The sequence below is a fragment of the Anas platyrhynchos genome, chromosome 5, assembly GCF_047663525.1.
Source record: "Anas platyrhynchos isolate ZD024472 breed Pekin duck chromosome 5, IASCAAS_PekinDuck_T2T, whole genome shotgun sequence".
Lineage (NCBI taxonomy): Eukaryota > Metazoa > Chordata > Aves > Anseriformes > Anatidae > Anas > Anas platyrhynchos.
This window is the reverse complement of record NC_092591.1, coordinates 57,377,127-57,397,705: the sequence shown is the minus strand read 5'-3', so window position 1 is coordinate 57,397,705 and position 20,579 is coordinate 57,377,127. Positions and strand designations below refer to the sequence as shown.

Genomic DNA, 20,579 nt, shown 5'->3' with positions numbered 1-20,579 from the left:
TGAGCTCTGAGTCAGGAAACACTTCATTCCATGGAATTTTTGTGGCTAGTCCTAATCACATGACTAACCATCCCTGATGTTCAGAAGTGTCATTTTAATTTAAGAGATCCTAAAAGCAAGTCTGAAGTCCATCTTCTAGCAATGCTGTGCACAATAGGGAAAGAATTTGTCTTGAGGGAAAAACAAATGTGACATGTCTGTGACTGTTTAAAAGTATTGTTTATGTAAGACTTATGTAGTTTTCCATTGAATCTGTTAAACGGAAATGGAATGCATTTAGAGAAACTAATGTGGGAAAAGGAAGAGTGGGTTGTATCACCCATGAAAAGGGTGGAAGTGCAGTTAGTTTTCTTCCAACAGCTGGTCTGTTTTCATGACTGATTTTTCCCATTAGCAGTGTGGAAGCACAGCACAGAGCAATGAACCCACTACGGCAACAGGCAAAAAAGCTGAGCTGTAAGGACAAAACTAATATTTTTCATACTACATGAACAGTTTGTGACATATTACTGGTTCTTCAGTGAAACCATGTCATTGAAAGGGGAGACCAAAAAGAGAGTCTTCTGCCTCTGTCATGAGATCGTTGTATATGATCCTGGAAGTTACTTGATCCTTTGTCCTTCGGTTTTCCACTCTTCTGCAGTTTCTTCCATTTTCAGCCCATGTATCTCCTTCTTGTTTCGAGTAAAGCGGGATTCTAATAGACAACAATCTTTTCCACTCTACAGACCTAATGCATACCCTGAAAGCCACTTATTCTTTGTCAGGAACATTACAGAATCATCTGAAAAGTATCTTACAGTCATGCTTTTTTTTGTTGTTGTTGTTTTATTTTTTTTCCTTTGGTGTAGTCACTTGTTCCTTCAGTTGGATTCATCAGTTTTTCAAAAATATTGAGCATAAATAGATATAGCTGCCTGGACAATTTTCTTCTTAAAATGTTGAATGCATGTAATAATAATTTGTTCCAAAGCCAGGTTCTGGGTAGTTTGAGTAACCTTTTTCTGTCTTCGTGTCACTGATTTGAAATGGGGAATATAAGATAGCATTTAGATCTTCAGGGGCATAAAATGAGTAAACACACAAAAAAACTGCACAAAATATTTGTAGTTTAATCCTGCTTTCATTATTTCAGTCTTTATCATTGTGTACAGCAAGAATCATAGATGAGAGCTGACCAACTACAGCTACAAATCCTAGAAACTAGCCAGACAGAAACTTTCAGCAAATTATCAAAGATGCTGTCTTCAAGTCTTTCAACCATACAGGTTCTGGGAGGCCTGCCACACACATCCTTCTTGGGTTGTTGGAATATAGCTGCATTTGTCACTTAGTTTCTCAAATATTTGAAGATCTCCCAAATGAGTTTTCCTTCTGTCCTTGGTTCTTTCAATTTTACTAACTTTGTTAGAGAAGTAGATAACTTCCCTTGCTTGTGAGCTGGGTTAAAGCCCCAGCAAGGTTTTTTGTTTGTTTGTTTGTTTGTTTTTTTTTTTGGTCAGTTGGGTCGGTTGATTTGGGTTTTTTTTGGCACCTTGGCTGGATAGGTAAAATTGCAGTGGCTGGCATTCCCAAATTGACATACCTGTATGTATCCAACTATATCCCCATCTGAGATAATTTACAGGATTTAAAACAAGCAAACAAACAAACAACAAAAAAAAATACAACACAACTGAAATGAAAGATGAGTTCTTTTATTTTACTGTCTGATAATCAAGAGTTCATAATGCTCAGTAACTCCTTGTAAGTAGAGGCATTCACAGGTGTTCCTCTCCCTTAAGGAGTGAGGCTTTTGTGCTTTTCAGTTGCTACAGCTTTTCATGTTTAACAGAAAATGCTCTATACAGAAGGCAGCTGAAGAGAGTTTCTCCATGGAACAAAACGGGATTTTTTTTATTTTTTTTTTTTTAATTCATCTGTATGAGGGGAATTATGATAAAGGCTGTTTTTCCAACAGGCAGCCATATACTTATAAAATGGCCCTGCAATTTTATTTCTAGAGAAATGTTGGCACCTAGAGTCTGTCTATGAAGGGAACCTTGGAGAAACCTAGTGAAAACAAACACACTTTTCAGAAGTAGTTAGATGGGCTTGTAGTCAGCCTGGCAGCTATGTCTCTTGCCTTCTCCTGGTGAGGCAGGGCCAAATGGACTAAGAAGACATTGTGTATCCATTTCAATCAGAAAAATGGGGCCATTGCTTGTTTTCTGTGTGTTTTGTTGTTGTTTTTGTTTTTATTATGTTTACCTGATGAGAACACTAGGTCCAGTTTTCTTCTGACCACATAAACATTTAAAACAACTTTGGTGGGTAAAGGAGTGCATGTGATAGGTGGAGAGGTCTATGTGCATCTATTATGCTGTAGGATGGTGGTATCAGGACCTGGTCCATAACTGTAGTTGAACCAGGTACTATTGGTAGCACAATAATTAGAAATATCAGTGGTCAGCTGCTATACTTACTGTGAGTCTTGGTGTCCATATACAGTCTCTTTTTCTCACTGGTCAGATTTTTGCATTTATTTGGAACAACTACTTTAGGGTATGAGACATTCTGGCTGAGTTGTCCATGTGTTGCTAAATCACCAACAGTGAAAACAGTGAGCCTGACTTTTGCCGACAAATTTATTTTTAATGATTATGCTATGGCACTTCTCTGTCTTGGGAGATAATGTCTGCCTGAATCACAAGGGCACACTGAAACCATACAGCTAGAACTCTTCTACAGGTGTTTGGACAAAATCTCTCTCTCTCTTTTTTTTTTTTTTTTTTTTTTTTTTTTTTTTTCCTGCATAGAAAATTCTTTTGGTTCTTGAAAATGGGTTTTATTTGTTAGCATAGCAAATACACTTCCTGCGAAAATGCGCTTGAATATAAGCTTAATATAAAACCCATTTCAAAATAACCCCTATTTTATATGAAGTCTATCCCTACTGAACTTCAGCTAGGTAAAGTAAATCTTACAGAAACAGATTAAATAGTCACACTACTGAGAACAATACGTGGTATCAAAGATTTCATTTCCATATTGTAGCTACATTTTCCATTTTACAAATGGGGGATATGAGGTTGAGGAAAAAATGAGGAAGAGAGCAGACTATGTTTTCATTAGCTGACTTTCACCGGATTTTCCTCTCTGTAACACAAAATGTAAGAATCTCAAAAATCTCCTTGTCTGCTAATTTCTCTTGTTAATGTTTCTAATTTGAGCCATAAGGGTGTTGCGTATGGTGGCAGAGCTGAGAATCAAACTCCTATTCCTGAAATTTGGGACAGTTTCTTCCTTTAAGTCTTCATTTAAATGATTTCTGTTATGTGCTTTTGGGTAAAGCAATAGCCTGAAAGCAAGAATATTCAGAGTGCTTTGAGAAAACAGGGTTTACAATGGAAGTTTCTATGGTGAAACTGTCTATTTCCTATTTCATCCTTTGCACAATACCCACCCACTGAAGCTACTTCAGCCTGGGTGCCAAATGAATTATTAAAAGTAGAATCTGGCCCCACTGTTATCAGACAAAACTCTCCCTGACTTTGGTGGAAGCGACACTGTGACTTGTAAAAACAAATGCTGTGCCAGTTCTGAAAAGTGAGTGGACCTGGGTGTAAAGATCTGTTTGCATTATAAAATATGCCCCAAACAGTTTTTGTCAATGTGGCTAAAGACATCTGTTTTTAACTTTTCAGCTTTCTTCTAACACATCAAAATCAAACTCTGAATGTTATGATCTCTTTTATTAAAAATGCTTTAATATTGCAAAATAAGAAGGAGAAGTTATGTAGGCATAGTTTGTAATTTAGCCAAATAATACACAGACACAGTAAAACGGGTTTATTAGCAGTCTGTCTCACACTGCATGTTGCTTGGGTTAGGGGAGTTAACAGCAAAGATGGTGTAATCTTACAAGCTGACTAGGGAAAATTACAGAATCCCTTCTGAATAAACAACATTAGAAATTCATTTTTTTTTCATATACTTTTTTGTCCTTCCTAAAAAGATTTAAGTTAATCAAAACCTTGGAGATTAAATAATTAAACCTGTAGAAAACCATATTTTTTATTGCTAATTAGTCATAGAGAGGTGCCATTTTCATAGGATGCAGAATCCCTAAATTTAGCCGTGGAATATTACATTGATCACACACAAAAAAACATCATTGATTCTCTGGGGAAGGGTTGGACGTCAGTATGTGCGTTTTGGCTCAGACCACCTTTCACCTATTAAAGGGGGTTCCGGGAGATTTTTATCCTTGCTGCACATAGCAACAAAATGTGATTTGCCATCCTTAACCCTTTGAACATTTTCAGCATCTTAGTAGGATGATTCACAGTTACTCATTTACCTTGCTTTCATGCCCTGTATTGTATCTGAAATCTTTATTCCAAGAGTGCTGCATTTTTATCCTCTGCTGCTCTGTCAGATTTTTAATGTATGGTATACATGTTTAAATATTTAATATGCACTGAAGACATTACAGCATGGCTGTAAAAAACCTGCATTACTACACCTTCCTACTATGACACTTACTCTTTTCTTTAATTGAGTTGTAGTGTTCGTAAATAAAACTCTAAAATGAAACCCTGACAGAATGCAAAATACTGTATTTTGCTTTACCTGTTTGTTTACCAGTGACAGTGAATTGAATTTAAACATTGTGCAGAACATTTTTATTGCTGTGTAGATCTTTGCCATTATTCAGTATGATGTTTCTCAGATCATTTTCTTCAGCAATCACTAATTAAGTGTAAGAGGCATGCTTCCAGAAACTCCTGAATTTTAATCTTCATGTTTCTTAATTGGTTGATCAAATATTACACAGAATGTAGAAAAAATACGGGACACACTTAAAATACAAATATAGAATTTGTGTAATTGATTTGTGTAATTGTCCATCTAATAAATTATGTCCAAACGTTATGATTGTTCTCACAAACACTTAAGGATGTGTGCTTACATGCAAACGGTGGAAATTGTCCATGTGTACATGCAATTAAATATTTTGTACACATAATTGTCCATAAGGATTTTCAAAAACATGCACAAAACTGCAGTTTCAGAATACTTTTGAATATAGACATATGTTTTGATTAAAAAGAATAGAAGCTAGCTATACTGAGAAACATTAGTGATATATAATCAAATTTTGTAGAAGGAAAATTTAAATAAATCAACATCAGTACCACTGTCATCTGCCTGTAGCATCACCCTTCTAGGTCCTGAAATGATGCAAGGACTTTCCTCCCCATTCTCTCTCTTTCCTGGTGGGATATTCCTGGCAGCTGAAGTGCCTAATATTTTACTTGCTTTAAAATGTATTGCATGATTCTGCAGAGTCAAGGAGCTTCCGGTAGCTCAGGTAAGCTTTCAGCAAGGATCTAAACATTCTGCTGCTTAGCTAAAGTGATGTTTTGATATTCAATACCTCTTAATTTTGCTTCATTCTTCTCCATCTGAAAATGCATCTACAATAACTCAGTATTATTTATTGAAAGAAAAACTAGAGTAAAAAAAAAAACGTCAGCTGAGAGAAGCATTTATTTTTTCACATATCAGAGTTATAGGCACACTATTGTATTTCTGAACTGTAAGGTCCAGCCAAAGATCTGTCTCTGCTTTGTTCTGTACAATATGATTTAGTTTGGTTTAGTTGAGTTTTATTTTCCAAATCCTTGGGCTCATAAAGGCTGGGAAGACCACAGAGACAGATTGCTCAGGCACTGAAGAGAGAGAATGCCTTGTGCTAGTTAGCAGCAGCCACTGCCTGATTTTGTGAGAGGCAGACAAAAAGAAAGAATGAGCATATGCAAGAAATACTAGTCATGGTGATTAGCATGCAGTTGGCAAGCAGTGGAGCTACATCTATGTTAGCAGGTAGACAAACAAGAGTGGATCTGTAGATAAAAACAGCCGGTGCCAAGGACCCGGCAGCCCCATTGGGCCTGTATTGTAGTGGTTTTACTTCAGCCTAGCCCCATGGGCTGCTGCCTGCCACTTCGCAGCTGGAGTGCAGTATTTCAGCTCCTGCAGCGTGTCTTCCCATGGAGTTTCGTCCGGACAGAATCCAGTTCACAATGACTGAGATCACTCTGTGATGTGAACCAAAGCACAGTAAATGGGAATGGTCAGAGATAGATGTTACAAGGATTCTTGTAACCTGTGCTGACAGAAACATACCTCCATTGTTACTTTCTACATATCAGACACAAATATGAACCTGGACACTGCCGAAAAACTTCTAGGAAAATAATGTTTACAACTGGACTATTATTTGGCTTTTACATGTAGCTCTGAAAGTAAATGAGCACAGGAGAATCTCCATGCTGAGAGATCACCCTTTCATTCTGACATTTTCCTCTGTGCAGCAGTCACGGAGGTGTTTACCTACTTGCTGTGAAATACCTTATGTGGTGGTTTCATATATATTCTGAAACTTTGAAATTAAGCTTTGGTTGAAAGAGAGATTGTGGAATATCCTTAGATTGATTCAGCTTTTCAGATGGTGACAAAGGATATTTATTCTCTTGAGTGACAATCTAGTTTAACAGAGTAATTAAAACTAGTAGCATAAAGTTTGATTGGGACCAGTATTTCCTTTTGCAAGTGGAGCACCCAAGAACAATGATGTACCATGAGGACTGTTCACTGAGAAAAGGCAGAGTTTGACAAATTAAAAGGTGGATCAGGCAAAAATAAAAATACTTCATTTCACTGCTGCCTCACCTGTAACAATGAAATCGGTACCCTGGGAGACTGACAGATCTCCTCCTCCACTTCCCCCTGCAAAGTTTCCTAATGTATGTCCTTGCTTGAACATTTTCCTTAGGTCTTCCAGTTTTTTTTGCTGTTCTTTTAAGCTTTAAGTAGTAAAGGATATAAGGACATTTAGAAAGGACAAATGCTGTGGCTAAAGGTTGTAATCACCACAAGGGGTGTCATACTCCTGTTTTTTTTTTTTTTTCTCTGTTTCTGTGAATATTATGTGCCTTTTTACATAATGAACTCCGTTAAATTAAGGAAGGGGTAAGCTGATCAGTAATAAAAATGTGAGTGAAGATTTAGATGCTGTTGCCAAAGCTCTTCTCTCAATTATCAGCAGTAGTTTTATGTGAACAGGAAAGCAGCTGCTAGAAGTAATATTCAGTGAAAAGCAGAAGGGCAGACTAAACATTTACTTCATAGAGTTGTTTTTATCTAGAGGTTGGATATGCATCCATTACACGTGGCTGCAAAGGCTAAACTATCCTTTTTAAAACACTCCATCTGCAGTATGTCAAAAATAGTAATGTCCTGTACATGCTTAAATTTTTGGCACCAAAGTAGCACCTTAATTTCTTTTACAGTAAATATATAGATATATTACATAGTGAAATGTAGAGCAGATGTTTCTAAAAATGCAAAGAAATTCCAGTCTGTTCATGTTGATGTAGTAGTTTCAGTCTTTGAAAATAGAACTACTTAGGCAATGCAGTCATGCTAAAACCGAATATTTGAAGAGTCTAAGTACAAAGTTAAGACCTCGTATCAATGGGTATGGCCATGACATCTACAAATAAAAGGAGAGCATATTTGAAATTACCCTACAGAAACAAGAAAGAATTCCTTTTTAAAAAGTTTTCAGAGCGAGGGACCATTCTTGTATTCAGAGTTCCAGCATAACAGGCTTGACTCATCGACAGATGACACATCAAGCACAGGGAATTTGAAAAAGCACTGCTTAACCTCACTAAAAAAAAATCATACTTTTGAGAACAGGAATGAAGGAAAATTGCTTTCTGATCCTTGACTCCACTATGCTCAAAAAGGGTAATGAATGTTCTGATAAAACATACTTCATTGGACAAATAAATCTGGTTCAAACTGACAGTGTTATGTAAAGGGATGTCCAAGTCTGTTTAAAAATCATTTTGAAATGAAACAAAAACATACAAACCAAAAACCCAACAGGAAGCTCGAAATTAAATTTGCTTGATCTTTTTTTTTTTTAAAATTTATTTTATTTTTAATATTCTGCAAACCAAAATGTCTGATACAACCTAGTTGTATCAGACATGTTGTAGCAATTTATTATAAATGGGAAAGGGCATGCTTTAATCATAAGAAGTGTGGTGTAATTGCTTTTTGTTGTTGTTGGTCTGTAATGTTTTCTAACTATTAATGAGCTTAGATAGATGTTTGAAAAGTTTGGGTGGCCTCAGAGGCTAAATGCTGTCTGTGTACTAAGCTGAGTAGGAGTTGGTCTGCTTCCAGCTTAGTGGCCATCAAGATGGATAAATGGCCTGGAATTACATTGCTATAGATATTTTGTACTTCCCCCTCCCCACCAAGTTATTCTAGTATCTGCTTGAAAGATTTTGTGTGAGTTATGGGTATGGCACTGCGTTCTTGGCTTTGGAATTAGTTCCTTCAGGAAAAGAAATTTATCATTAGGTCACAATAATGTTCAGAGATCTCAACCAAGATAGAGAACTTGGCACAAGCCTTTTACATACACATTGAATTAGTGCTTACTTCACATACTTCGCCTATTGGAGCCTTGTTTTTTATACAATTCCTTATTTTCTATTTTTGCTTATTTTTGTACTGTTGGAATAGCCATTTTTCACTCAAGGAGGTTATTGGAAGATTTTATTTATTTTTCTTAAATAGTTCAGGTAATAAAACTGTGTGACCCTAAGTAAGTGACATGTATTAAGAAATTAAGAATTTTAAATCAAAATTAATAATAGTTCTTGTTTGTTTGTTTTTAATGAAGGTGTTCCAACTGTTTTTGTCCGATGTTGTAGCTAACATTGATTCCTTATTTTTTTCAGATACGTTTTCTCCATTTCTTTCCTTGTCCTGCAGGGAATTTGTATGTTGTTGTTAGCCTGATGAAATTAATTTCTCCTGGTGCAAATAATATACCTCTTTAACCAGAAATAAAGGGACGTATAAAACATAGTCATGCATAAAACATTCCTGGTAGAAACATTTTATAAGTAAGGTCTCTAGGAGGAGGGATTTTCTTTAAACCTCATTGGTCAGCCTTTTCTTACATTTGTTTTGCTACATCCAAAAAGAGTCAAATCTGAGCTAACCCGAGTGTTTCCATTAGAGCTGTTGTTGTTTGTCAGGAAGGGATTCCTGGCTGGTGCACTCGAGTGTGATTTAAAATTCCAGATGACCTTCATTTCTGGTTTTCAGATTACTGGGTGCATCTGATAAAATGTGTGTTGCTCCTTGGTTCAAAACAACAAAGGTGGTATTGAATTCTTTGTACTGCTCATATAATATAGTAATGTTGCTAACAAATCTGCATCTGGAATTAGATGGTTCCTAAGAGAAGGTCCTTCCTTTCTTGTCATGGCCCTGTTGCATCCTAAGTAACACTAAATGGCTCATCTTTCTTTTTCACCTCTCTTTTTTAATACCTTTCACTTGTTCTGCATAGGGAGAATGAAGTTGAGTTGCTAACTAGTACTAACAATTTATTTAACTCCCCACTTCTTCCTCCCACTTACAGCTCAGTAATGGAGCACTGAGTGATGTCCTCTCCAGCACTCTACTTTTCACCCCCCAGACTACTTCTATGTGTCGCAGGATAAAATATTCAAGCAGTTGTGATGTATTGTGAATTCTTTGTGTAAACTGATTTTTTAACCATGTTAATCCATAGGTAAAGTAGAAGACAGTTTAAATGCCTTTTAACTTTTTAAAATTTAAATTATTTGTAAGAAAATCAATATCTAGTTAAAAAAGAATGAACTACATCTTCTGTTTCTGATATAACAATGCCAAAGCAATTGGCTGTTGTCCTGATAAGGCTGTCTTGAATAATATCATAGTGTTACGAAGGATACTGTTGACAACATTTGCAGATCAGCAGTTCAAGGAAGAAGACTGCATATGTGTTTTTTTCAAGTACAGTTCAGACCATATCTAGAATACTTTGGACTATACCAGTGCAGTATGTGGAAAATTGTTCAAAAGCAACCAAACAAAACAACAACAACAACAAAAAACAAGGGTAGAACTCTATGGAACCACTCATCAGGTGAACATTTCCAAGAAGGAGCATTCCTTCAGACCTGACATACTAGAGCAGTATGGTACCTTACATCTTGTTTACAGCTTTAGATTAGTTAGAACATAAGAGATGTAGCAGATGGTTATTTTTAAGCAACTGAATCCAGCTGCTAAAAGCAATCACTTGTCATTTGAGATGCAATGGAGACAGATCCATGGGGCTTACAGATGTGATCTGTGGAGACACATTACCTTCTGGATTAGCAGCTACAGGCCAGTGAAAATATCATAGGCCATGTCAAGCCTCTTAAATAAGTTAAACCTTTATGTTTACAAAGTTTTAATGCACCTCAAACATCTTTTCAAGTCAAAAGGATAGTAAACATCAGAGTTACTTCTTTAAATACTTTTTATAAACACCTAGAATTGAGTCAGTCTGCAGAACTGGAATTGTGCATGTCAACGTTTCCTGAGGTTACCCACATTTATAAAAATGAATATAAGTTATTGCAGTTGGATAATGTATCTGTTATTAGCAGTTTATGTGACACAGCTAGCTCTTACTTGTTTTAAGAATAGTGTGTGAACAGACCCAACTGATAAAAAAATCCATATTTTGTAAAATATTTCATTTTGAGACAGCTTATTCACACCACCAAAAAAAAAAAAAAAAAAAAAAAAAAAAAGCTAATTGTATCAAATGGTCAAATATATAAATCAGTGAAAAGAAGGTTTTGAAAAGAGTATTTACTCGGGCAGGTATAATGTGGAATTTTATATAGTAGTATATTTTTATGGAAGTATAAATTTTATATAGAAGTATAAAATAAAGCATGTGTATAGGAATTATGCATGGGATTATGTAGGAAGCTATTCACAGAAATGTAAGGAAGGCAAGCCATTCTAGGAAGCAGGTCTACTGTGACTAAAAAAAGTATGTCCACATCCCATGAGCTTCTTGTGAAGAAAATTATTTACTCGTTCCGGGTGGAATGAAAGGTTTTTACTAACCAGATATTGCCTATTTTAAGAACCACATGAGTTTCAACTCCTAATTTTTCAGCGAATGATCTAAATGCAGCATACAAGAGCATCCATTTGGGAGATCTTGACTTAGTGAAGTCTGACAGCATGCAAAAAGGCTTGGAAGTGTTTGCATTTTCTTCACACTTGCTGAGCAAACTGACAAAACATTAAGCATCACAAGTGTTAACACTATTTGTTTACGATGAAATACTAGGTTTTGCTGCAAGAGTAGAAAATAGCAGTTGTGAAATATCACATGGTACAGCTAAAGAAACTCTTGGGAGATTTACAAAAAAGCTAACAAGACAAGAATCAGCAGACGAAAGATTTGCCAGCCAGCTGCTTACTTTTAAATTTGTGATGTACAGTTAATATCTCTCTTTCCCTTTTGTAAAAGTAGGGACTTCTGCATGTCTGATAAAATGTGTTTTAATGTTGTTGTCCAGAACGTTATTGTATACAGGTAAAACAGTTTAATATGAAGTTCAAGACTATTGGCTGCCAACTGTCTGAGTGATATTTTTAGTACTACCTGGATCTACATAGCAGGAAACAAAACAAAAGCAAAAACATCTACTTTATGTAGGAGAAATAAGGAAGAACAAACTTTTTTTCTCTCCTTATCACTTTTTGTGAGGACAGATGATGTGAAAGAAATGATTTTTTATATATGTGCCAAGCCTACTTTCCCTAATATGTTAATCACCATACATAAAAAACTAACATTCTGATAATCTTTTTAATATATTTATTTCTCAGTAATTCTCAGCCATTTATTGTCTTCCCACTTTTGGAGCACAGAAGAGTATAAATTGGCATAAACCTAGTCAAGAGTAATTTAATGTCTATGGTCAAACAGGGAATTTATCTGAAGAAGGAGGGCTCTCTTGGACTCCCTCCTTTCAGGAACTAAAGCCTCACAGACCTCATCACTATGTATAAACACAGTACAAAGATAATCTTGTCAGGGAGCCATGAGATTTTCATAGAGAAGTGAAAATTACACATAAGTACATTTGAAAACTGTGTCTTGTTTAATTGCGTGTCTGGAGATGGATTCTGATGTGCCTGGTTTTGGGTACTGACATTTGAAAATGTTAGCCTGGGCCTAGAAATTATTCCATGTAAGATCTGTTCAATTAGCAAAATATTCTGTCCAAATATCTGTCATGGTTAACAGAACCAACACTGACGTAGTGTCCTATATTCCATTCATTTCTTATATTTTCTAAAATTCTTTGTGTTTTCTTTTTCTTTGGTAGGAATAAAAGTGGGTAGAAAAATTATACAAGAGTTTTTTTCTTAGTACTTCTGACCTACTGAAGCAGCAAGAGTTCGAACAGTTTCAGGCAATTCTGCAGATGCAAGAAATTTCTTAGGTAAGACTAAAACTTTGTAAATATGTTACATATGCAAAACTTGTATTGCTTTCTTCATGATAAATTCTGTAGAAATAAAAAGCTGGGGCTTACTGGGATAGAAAAATACCAAAATGTAAAAAATGTTTTTTTGTGGTTTTTTGTGTTTTTTTTTTTTTTTAAGTGGGTATTCTAAACTTCTGAGATATTTCAATTTAATTTCTAATTTTTATTCTCTTCACATTTCTTTTTCTCAGTGAGAGAGATGTAAAGCTAAACAAGCATGTATGAGAGATGGAAATGGAAACACGGTATTTTTTTGTTACTTTTTCTATTGTTTCATTAGAATTTCATTTTTAAAAATGACTTGTAAGAATCTGCAAACTCAAACCCACATTTTCCTGTACTTTCACTTGAAATATTTCACTTTAGGCCAACTACTGTGTTAGTGTTGGAGAAAAATGTCTGCTTCGTGCATGTGTAGCGTAGCAGTAGGGAAGCCATGCATGTTCTGGGAGAACAAGAGACAAGAGACAGCAGACATAACTTAAAACATGAGAGGTAGCCCTTGCTCTGCGCAGAAAGTTGGACTAGATGAACTACCAAGGTCCCTTACAAACTGGGTTATTCTTTAAGATTCTGTGGTCAATATTTTTTGTGGTCAAGCTTTTTTTCTTTTTTCCTCTCAAATTATTAAGTATGCAATTTGTGATGGTTTGTTTGAAAATGAGTATGCGCAAGATTTGAGAACTGGAAATGACTGAATATTAAAGAAAACCAAATTTGATATAGGTCTTAGAACACAGGCTGTAGTGTGTTTTTAGTAGTGAACTGAGTATCTGAACCAGTTTTCTAGGAGCATGGTGATGTGTGTCCGTATTGCCACTTTCCTATATCACACAGGGACGTGAAATATTTGGAAAGGAAAACTTTAACTGGTTCCATCTATCACTGATGAAATGAGAGAAAGGATCCTACTTTATGGCAGAGTCTTACATGGAGAGTAATGAAGTTAGCTGTGTTAAGCTAAAGCTAGTCTTTATGATTACCACTCAAGTCTCTAACTTTGAAATTCTTGATATTTGGACATCTGCAAGACACTTGTCTCTTTTATTGAACAGAATAGCCTTACACAGATCATCAGTTCCAACCTCCTCATCACTCCAGGGTTAACCAACAGTTCAAGTGTGTTATCGAGGGCACTATCCAAATGCCTCCTGAACACTGACAGGCCTGGGGCATCAACCACCTTGCTAGGAAGTCTGTTTCAGTATTTGACCTCCCTCAGGGTAAAGAATTTTTTCCAAGTCTGACCCTCCCTGGTGCAGCTTTGTGCCATTCCAAGCGTCCTGTCACTGGCACCTCCCCCTCTGCTTCCCCTCCTAAGGGAGTTGCAGAGAGCAGTGAGATCACCTCTCAGACTCCTTCAGACTGGACAACCCAAGTGTCCTCAGACTCTTCCCACAGGACTCTACTCCAAGTTTTTGCTAGCTTTCTTGCCCTTCTCTGGATGTTTTCAAGGACCTTAACATCATTATGTTTTGGAGCCCAGAACTGCACGCAACATTGAAGGTGAGGCTGCACCAACACTAAATCTAGCAGGAGAATCACCTCTTTAACCATCTGGCTATGCTGTGCTTAATGCACCCCAAAGTGCAGTTTGCTTTCCTGGCAGCCTGGGCATGCTGCTGGCTCCTGCTGAGCCTGCCGGCACCAGCACCCCCAGCACCCTTTCTGCAGGGCTGCTCTCCAGCTACTCAGCTCCCAGTCTGTGCCTGTCGGGCATTGTTCTGTCTCAGGGGCCGCACCCGGCATTTACCTTTGCTGAATTTCATGCTGTTGCAGATTGCCCAGTGCTCCAGACTGTCTAAATCCATCTACAAGGCCTCTCGTCCCTCCAGAGAGTCAACAGTACCCCCTAGTTCAGTACTGTCAGGGAATTTGCTAAGGATGTGTTTCACGCTCGCATTAACAAAAATTTTGAACAGAACCAGCTCTTATCTCTCTCTCTTTTTTTTTTTTTTTTATATATATATATATATATATATTTTTATAGACCACACTACATGTGGAATGATAGAAAATGCAGTTAGAAATACAATTACGCAGGTATAAATAGTTTTCAGTTAAGTGACAAGTTTGGATTGAACTTTCATGATTTTTAATGGAGATAAAATATGCCAAATTAATACAACATGGGCCTTAGAGTTGCAAAATGATTTTATAACTGTTTGTGAAAGAAGTATTAATTGTTTTTTTGTCCATCTAGTAGACTGACTTTTGATAAAATATAAAGATGTTTTCAAGAAATCTTAAGATCAACTTCTAGAAGCAAAATACATGAAGACAGTATACCACTGAAAATAATTCTGTTTTTAAGATAACATAGTGATTTTGGCTGTCACAACTATAAAGTGTCTCTTTAACTTTATATGCACAAGAGCTAAGGCCAGAGAGAATAGTTAATCATACAATTATGATAGTTAATCATAGAATCATAGAGGATAGTTAATCATAGTGTATCCCAAATTGGAAAGGACCCACATGGACCGTGGTGTCCAACTCATGAAGTTAAGTCTATATTCTTCTAATAAATCCTAATTGTAGTGTTCTGAAAATACAAGCACTGGAGAAGATATGTTCAAAACAGAAGTTCAGAAGTTGATTTAATGCATAAATTTTTAATCTGTTTATTTTGGGAACTTTTGTGGAGTTGTTGCAAAGTTATTTTCTTTTAAAAGAGAAGGAGTTCCCATATTTTAATTTCCTCCTGTCTACAGATCAATAATTTGATATTCTTCTTGATACTGGGTAGCGTGGATTTTATATGCCTCCCACGCTCTTTGTTTTAAGTCACTTTCATTGTAATAAAAGAAAATTTTAAAGCATAGAACGATGCATTTCAAATATATGAAAAAAATTATTAAATACTTAACCACCTGTTCTGGTCATGTATAAAAGGGCTAGTAATAAAGGTGGAATTGAGCTCGTTAATTTTTTTCATCTTGCAAAGTTCAGTTTTGTATCCCCAAAACAGAGTAAGCCACCTACACTTGTACATATTTTTATCCTGTTGCATGATACAACTTTAAAAATAGGGAAAATTTAACTATGTAGGTATTTTCTATGGAAATGCAGGTTTGATTCTTATCTTTTGGGGCTCTGTATCTTCTGGGAAACAGCCTATATGTTTGGTGATAGAATGGAGAATTGTTTTGTATTAAGAGAAATAAGATTTAGTTAAGCTGCTAAAATGCCCCAAATAAGTCCTATTTAAAAAAGAGAAAACCTCCCTCCATTTTAAGTCCAGAACAATTTCTTCAAATTTGATTTTGAGCAAAATATTTAGTTGTGTGTGTGTGTGCAGGGTCTGTTAAATATTCTGTTCAAATACACTGAACTGTTTCTTTTGGGTTTTGAGCATTTTATCAATTAGAAATCTCTCTCTTCTCCCCACCCCCCTCCTCGCCCCCTTGCGCCCTCTTGGAACTCATTTACCAATCATTTGATTTTTCAGTTGATATTGATACATCTACCTTTCAAGACTCATTATGTTTATGAGTTAATAATTTTGATGTTTTACAGAGTTACACAACTTTTACTTTATCCCTGTAATCCCACTGTAAGGGATTAAGCTAGATTTTAGATGGGAGGCAATTTTCCCTATCCATCGCTCAGTATCTCCCCCTCTGCCCAGAATGGAGTTCTCATCAATAGAGTTACAGGTCAACAACCTTATTTTTCCTTGTCTTCTGTCAATACTTCACAGTACGGATTGCTCTTTGCATTAAGAATGTTCCAAAAGGCAGCTGTTCTTTTCACTGCCTGAATCATGAGCTTTTCCAAACAAAGCATCACTGGTGTTGGGTAAGCCAGGATATATTCTCTCTGATGAGCAGTTTTGGTGAATTGGGTAAGGTAAAAGAATTCTGCATGAAGTGCATTGGCCCGGCTTTGTCTTTTGCCCTCATAGATGATGGCCAGAAACTTGTACATGTTGATCAGGCACTAAACTGAATGGAACTGAAGAGGAAACATTGGGAAATTACAGCCAAAACAATTCGTTGTTTATGCATTGAGCATTGTAGAGGTTTCTTTCTTAGCCTTCTATTTCTGTCATATCTCCAAAGATTATTTTTAGACTGTCTGGAAACATAATTTATTTTGGTAGGTTTGGTTGTGCTACACATAGTTTACATACTTCCTTATCATGTTAATGTTTTCTAGATAAACTTAGATAAAATTGTAGAGAAGAAACTGCTTGAATTCATCCTGTACAGGTATCAGTATGGTGTACATAATGTAAGAAGTTTTTGGCGCTGTGATCTCATACTGGACATTTCCATAGATATAACCTCAATCCTATCCTAGATGGGATGGGACACAGCATCCCACATGAAATAGAATTTGGATTCCATAACTCAGGGAACTGCTGCCAGGGGATCTTCACCGGTCTGTTCTTTCCTGTGTGAGGTGAAAATAAAGCTAAAAGGGAAGCAGACATGAAGGAAGTTCTGTTGTCTGTTCATTCCTCCCACTCTCAGCTAATAAGTGAGTGGAAGTGGTGAAACTCAAAGACCTATTGCCAGTCTGAAATTGGTGAGCTTAATTCTTTCTTGAATTATGTCTGTCACAGCTTTACATGTGTTTATTTCAATCCAAGCTTTGATACCTTATCACTGTAGTAATGGAGTATCTTTGTGTCAGGCAGTGGCAGTGGTTTGTCATATAAACAAAGGTGACCTCCAAGAGATGGACAAAGGGAGAGAATTGTGAAGCAGCAAGATGTGCATATAAACAGATGCTAATGCTTTCTAGTTTGAAATTACAGACTCAATTCTCCTTTCATTCATTGATACCATCCAAAGCAAGTTCAAAACCATGCGCAAAATGATTTTAGTTTTGAAGTAGTTTGGGGGAGAGTCAGTCCACTTATATCAGCCGAATTTGAATGGTGTGGAAGTTTTAATATGGACAGTGATTTTTTGGTGTTTTTTTTTTTGTTTGTTTGTTTGTTTGTTTTTCCCTACCCTCATTATTTTATGGACATAACAGTATGTTGTATAATTCACAGACACTATATAAGGAAAGAGAATCATGCTGGTGAGAAAGATGATGGAGTTTCTCAATACAATCTCCCTATATATATATAAATATGTAACCAGGACCCTATGTAATTGTGACAGCAAAATGGCCTCAAAGATCATGATGAGTCTGATCTACAAAAAGTGTAAGAGGTAACTCATGATATAGAAAAGGGCAAAATTTAATATTTTGACCACAAACAATTCAAGCTATTTGAACATGTTTTGATTCCTGATTTGATTTGTTACTTTCCTCCTTTCTGGATAGCAGTGCTAGGAACAACTCCAAAAGTAGACTGTAAAGTGGAATGGTGAACAGGAGGTAACAGACTTAGGAGAGTAACTTTATCAAATGTAGATAAAGTGGGAAAAAATGTGAATGGAGCAGTGCCAGTCTCATATCAAGTGTTTAAACCTGCCTTTTACCTTTTCTGAGCAAATCTGATGCAAAATAGTTTGGAAATTAACATTGCTGTTAAGATTGCTGGAAATGATTTAACAGTCAAATAATTCACGTCCTTTGAACCTCAGTTGCTCTCTCTGCCTGATACACCATTTGGACATGGCAATATGCAGCACCTTGTACAAGACTTCATTGGAACACAAGGACGTTTTTCTCTCTGCATTTTACCTGTTATGTCTAGATACACTGATGATGTTTTCCTTTCTCTCAAGTATTTTTGACTGCTAGTATTGCAATGCAAACAATCAGTAATACTTGTATAACTCCATGATCCTAGCACAGGAGTTGTGTTATAGCTGATGGTCATCAAAAATAGAAAAAAAGTCTGACTGCAGTTCATAGAACTACGTCAGCTACTGAGACTTACTAGCTAACGGAGAAAATAGCATATATTTTTATCTGGAAGGAAATTTAAGGCCTCTTAATGCCATATTTATCATTTCCTTGAAGAGCATTGCTTACTTAGAGTGCTTTGTTAAGCCTTTTATGTTTTCAGGACAAACGGTTCTTTCAACAGTTTCCTTAAAACCTAGTCAATTACAGCTTACTTGAGTAATTTACTTTCCACAACTATAGGTTTAAGTCAAATGCCAAAGAAGTAATGTTTTCATATCTACATGTATGTAGACATACAGCTTTCTCATGGGAGGGAGAAAACGGGCAGGTGCAGAGTTCCGCTCTCTGGTGACAGCAACAGGACCTGAGGGGATGGCACTGAGCTGCAATGGGAGGGTCAGGCTGGGTGTTAGGGAAAGGTTCTTTGCCGGGAGGGTGGTCAGGTGCTGGAACAGGCTCCCCAGGGAAGTGATCACAACACTGAGCCTGCTGGAGTTCAGGAAGTGACTCCTGAACTTGGGCAGCACTCTCAGTGCTCTCAGTCTGATTTCTGGGTGTTCCTGTGTGGAGCCAGGAGCTGGGCTTGGTGATCCTCGTGGGTCCCTTCCAACTCAGGGTACTCTATGATAATGTACTATAGTAAAGGGGGGAACTGGCACCTCAGCTCGTGTAGGTTAGCCAATCCTCTGTTGGGTCAACCTTTTTTATGAAGCCAGTTGAAGATGTGATCTATCAAAAACAGAAAACTGTGAAGAACAGACTGGAGCAGACAAATAGGGAGTGCCACTTCCCAGAGGAGCATAAGGACAAGTTATCACTTGTGAGTACTTCTTTTTAGCAAATGGCAAAAGAATGGATTATTCAGGTAAGTAAATTTTGTAGGGTTAGGCGGAAAAGTAATTGCTGGTATAATGCGTAAGTCAACACAATGTTAAATGCTTTTATTTCATAGTTTTGTATGCAGCATGTATTATTTATTGACAAACTATTGCATCTTCCTTGTATAATACATTATTAATGTCCTTCTAATTATATTGGAATACTTATTTGCTTTGAGAAGATGTCTCCATCAATACATGAAAGAAGTAGCTGGGGACCATGTTATTTTCCCCTGTATAATTCCATTCTGGGGGATTAACATATCATAACCATGAACATATCATGTTCACCTACAGACATTTTATAAAAGTGCCATCCATGTTGCCCCATCCTTAAAGTCAAAATCCCATTGTTATAACATGAGTTTTATCGTTTAGACATCCCTTACACATATTTATTTACCCTTGTAATGGGCCAAAATCACATGAGAATATGCGAGAAGGTGCATTATAGCTGCCCCGAGCAGCCTTGGCTGGGGGTGGCACCCGGGCACCCTCTGTCCCTGGCTGGGCCCTGCATTTGCATCCTGGTGTTTGCCCTTCCACCTGAGCCATGCAGTGCTTGTGCTCGGCTGGCTGCACGTCCCCATCCCTGCCTCTGCTCCCAGCTGGGCCTCAGCCCTGCTCCCCACCGCACCTGGGTCTGGGGGCCTCAGGGCCCTGGCCAGCCCTCATCACTGTCCCAGCTCTGGACTTCTTGCCTGGTGGGTGCCCGCTGCTGCTCCAGCCCCCCTGCCCCACAGGACACCCCCCCACACACACACAGGACCCCTGAGGGTTTGCTGGATGCTGATGGGCTTGTTCTGTATTTTCTCTACACGTTCACACAGAATGAAAGTATCTGTATTTTGGTACCTGAATATAAACTGGGTCATCTTGGGATTCAAAGGTTTTTGTTCCTGTGTTCTGAGTAATTCTTAATCAGGACATGGCTCGCAGAAAAGCAAGGAGGGAGAAGCTGGAAACAGAGCTCCTTTGGCTTCAGCTAGTACTGTTAAATGTCTGGGTGTTTGGAAATGAAGATTTGGACTATGCATTGTCTCATTGTTCTTCCTTGTAGCCAGTCTCTCTCCTCCCCTCTTGGAATATTTTTTTTTTCATCCAGTCCCCTCACTGGATTTCTTTGTCCTTTTTAAAAAAAAATAATAATAATAATTATACATATATATATTTATGAGAGCTGGTGCAATATATCTCAAAATACATGGAGCAATGCTGAATCCAACTTTAAAGAACTCAGCTGCTTGTGAAAGGCACAGGGCCTCCAAGCAGATGTTGCTGCTCCTCCAGCAATATGCATTAATATCAGGAAATGTATTCTCTTTCTGGCTTCTTCCTTACAGGCAACTGTTAGCGAGTAAGGTGCCTGTGCCCTGTGTGCTAATCTGTGAGCTGGTCAATTTGCTAATCTGAGCTGATTAGATGACAA

At 37.2% G+C, this 20,579-nt stretch overlaps 1 long non-coding RNA gene across 1 annotated transcript in view; it reads left to right on the top strand.

Moving 5' to 3' along the window:
• Positions 1–20,579, top strand: part of LOC110353153 (uncharacterized) — a 253,251-nt gene that overhangs the window by 170,570 nt on the left and 62,102 nt on the right. The window contains exon 4 of the long non-coding RNA XR_005266210.2: positions 12,294–12,410. This is a non-coding gene — a long non-coding RNA (uncharacterized lncRNA). The remainder of the gene's footprint in view (positions 1–12,293; positions 12,411–20,579) is intronic.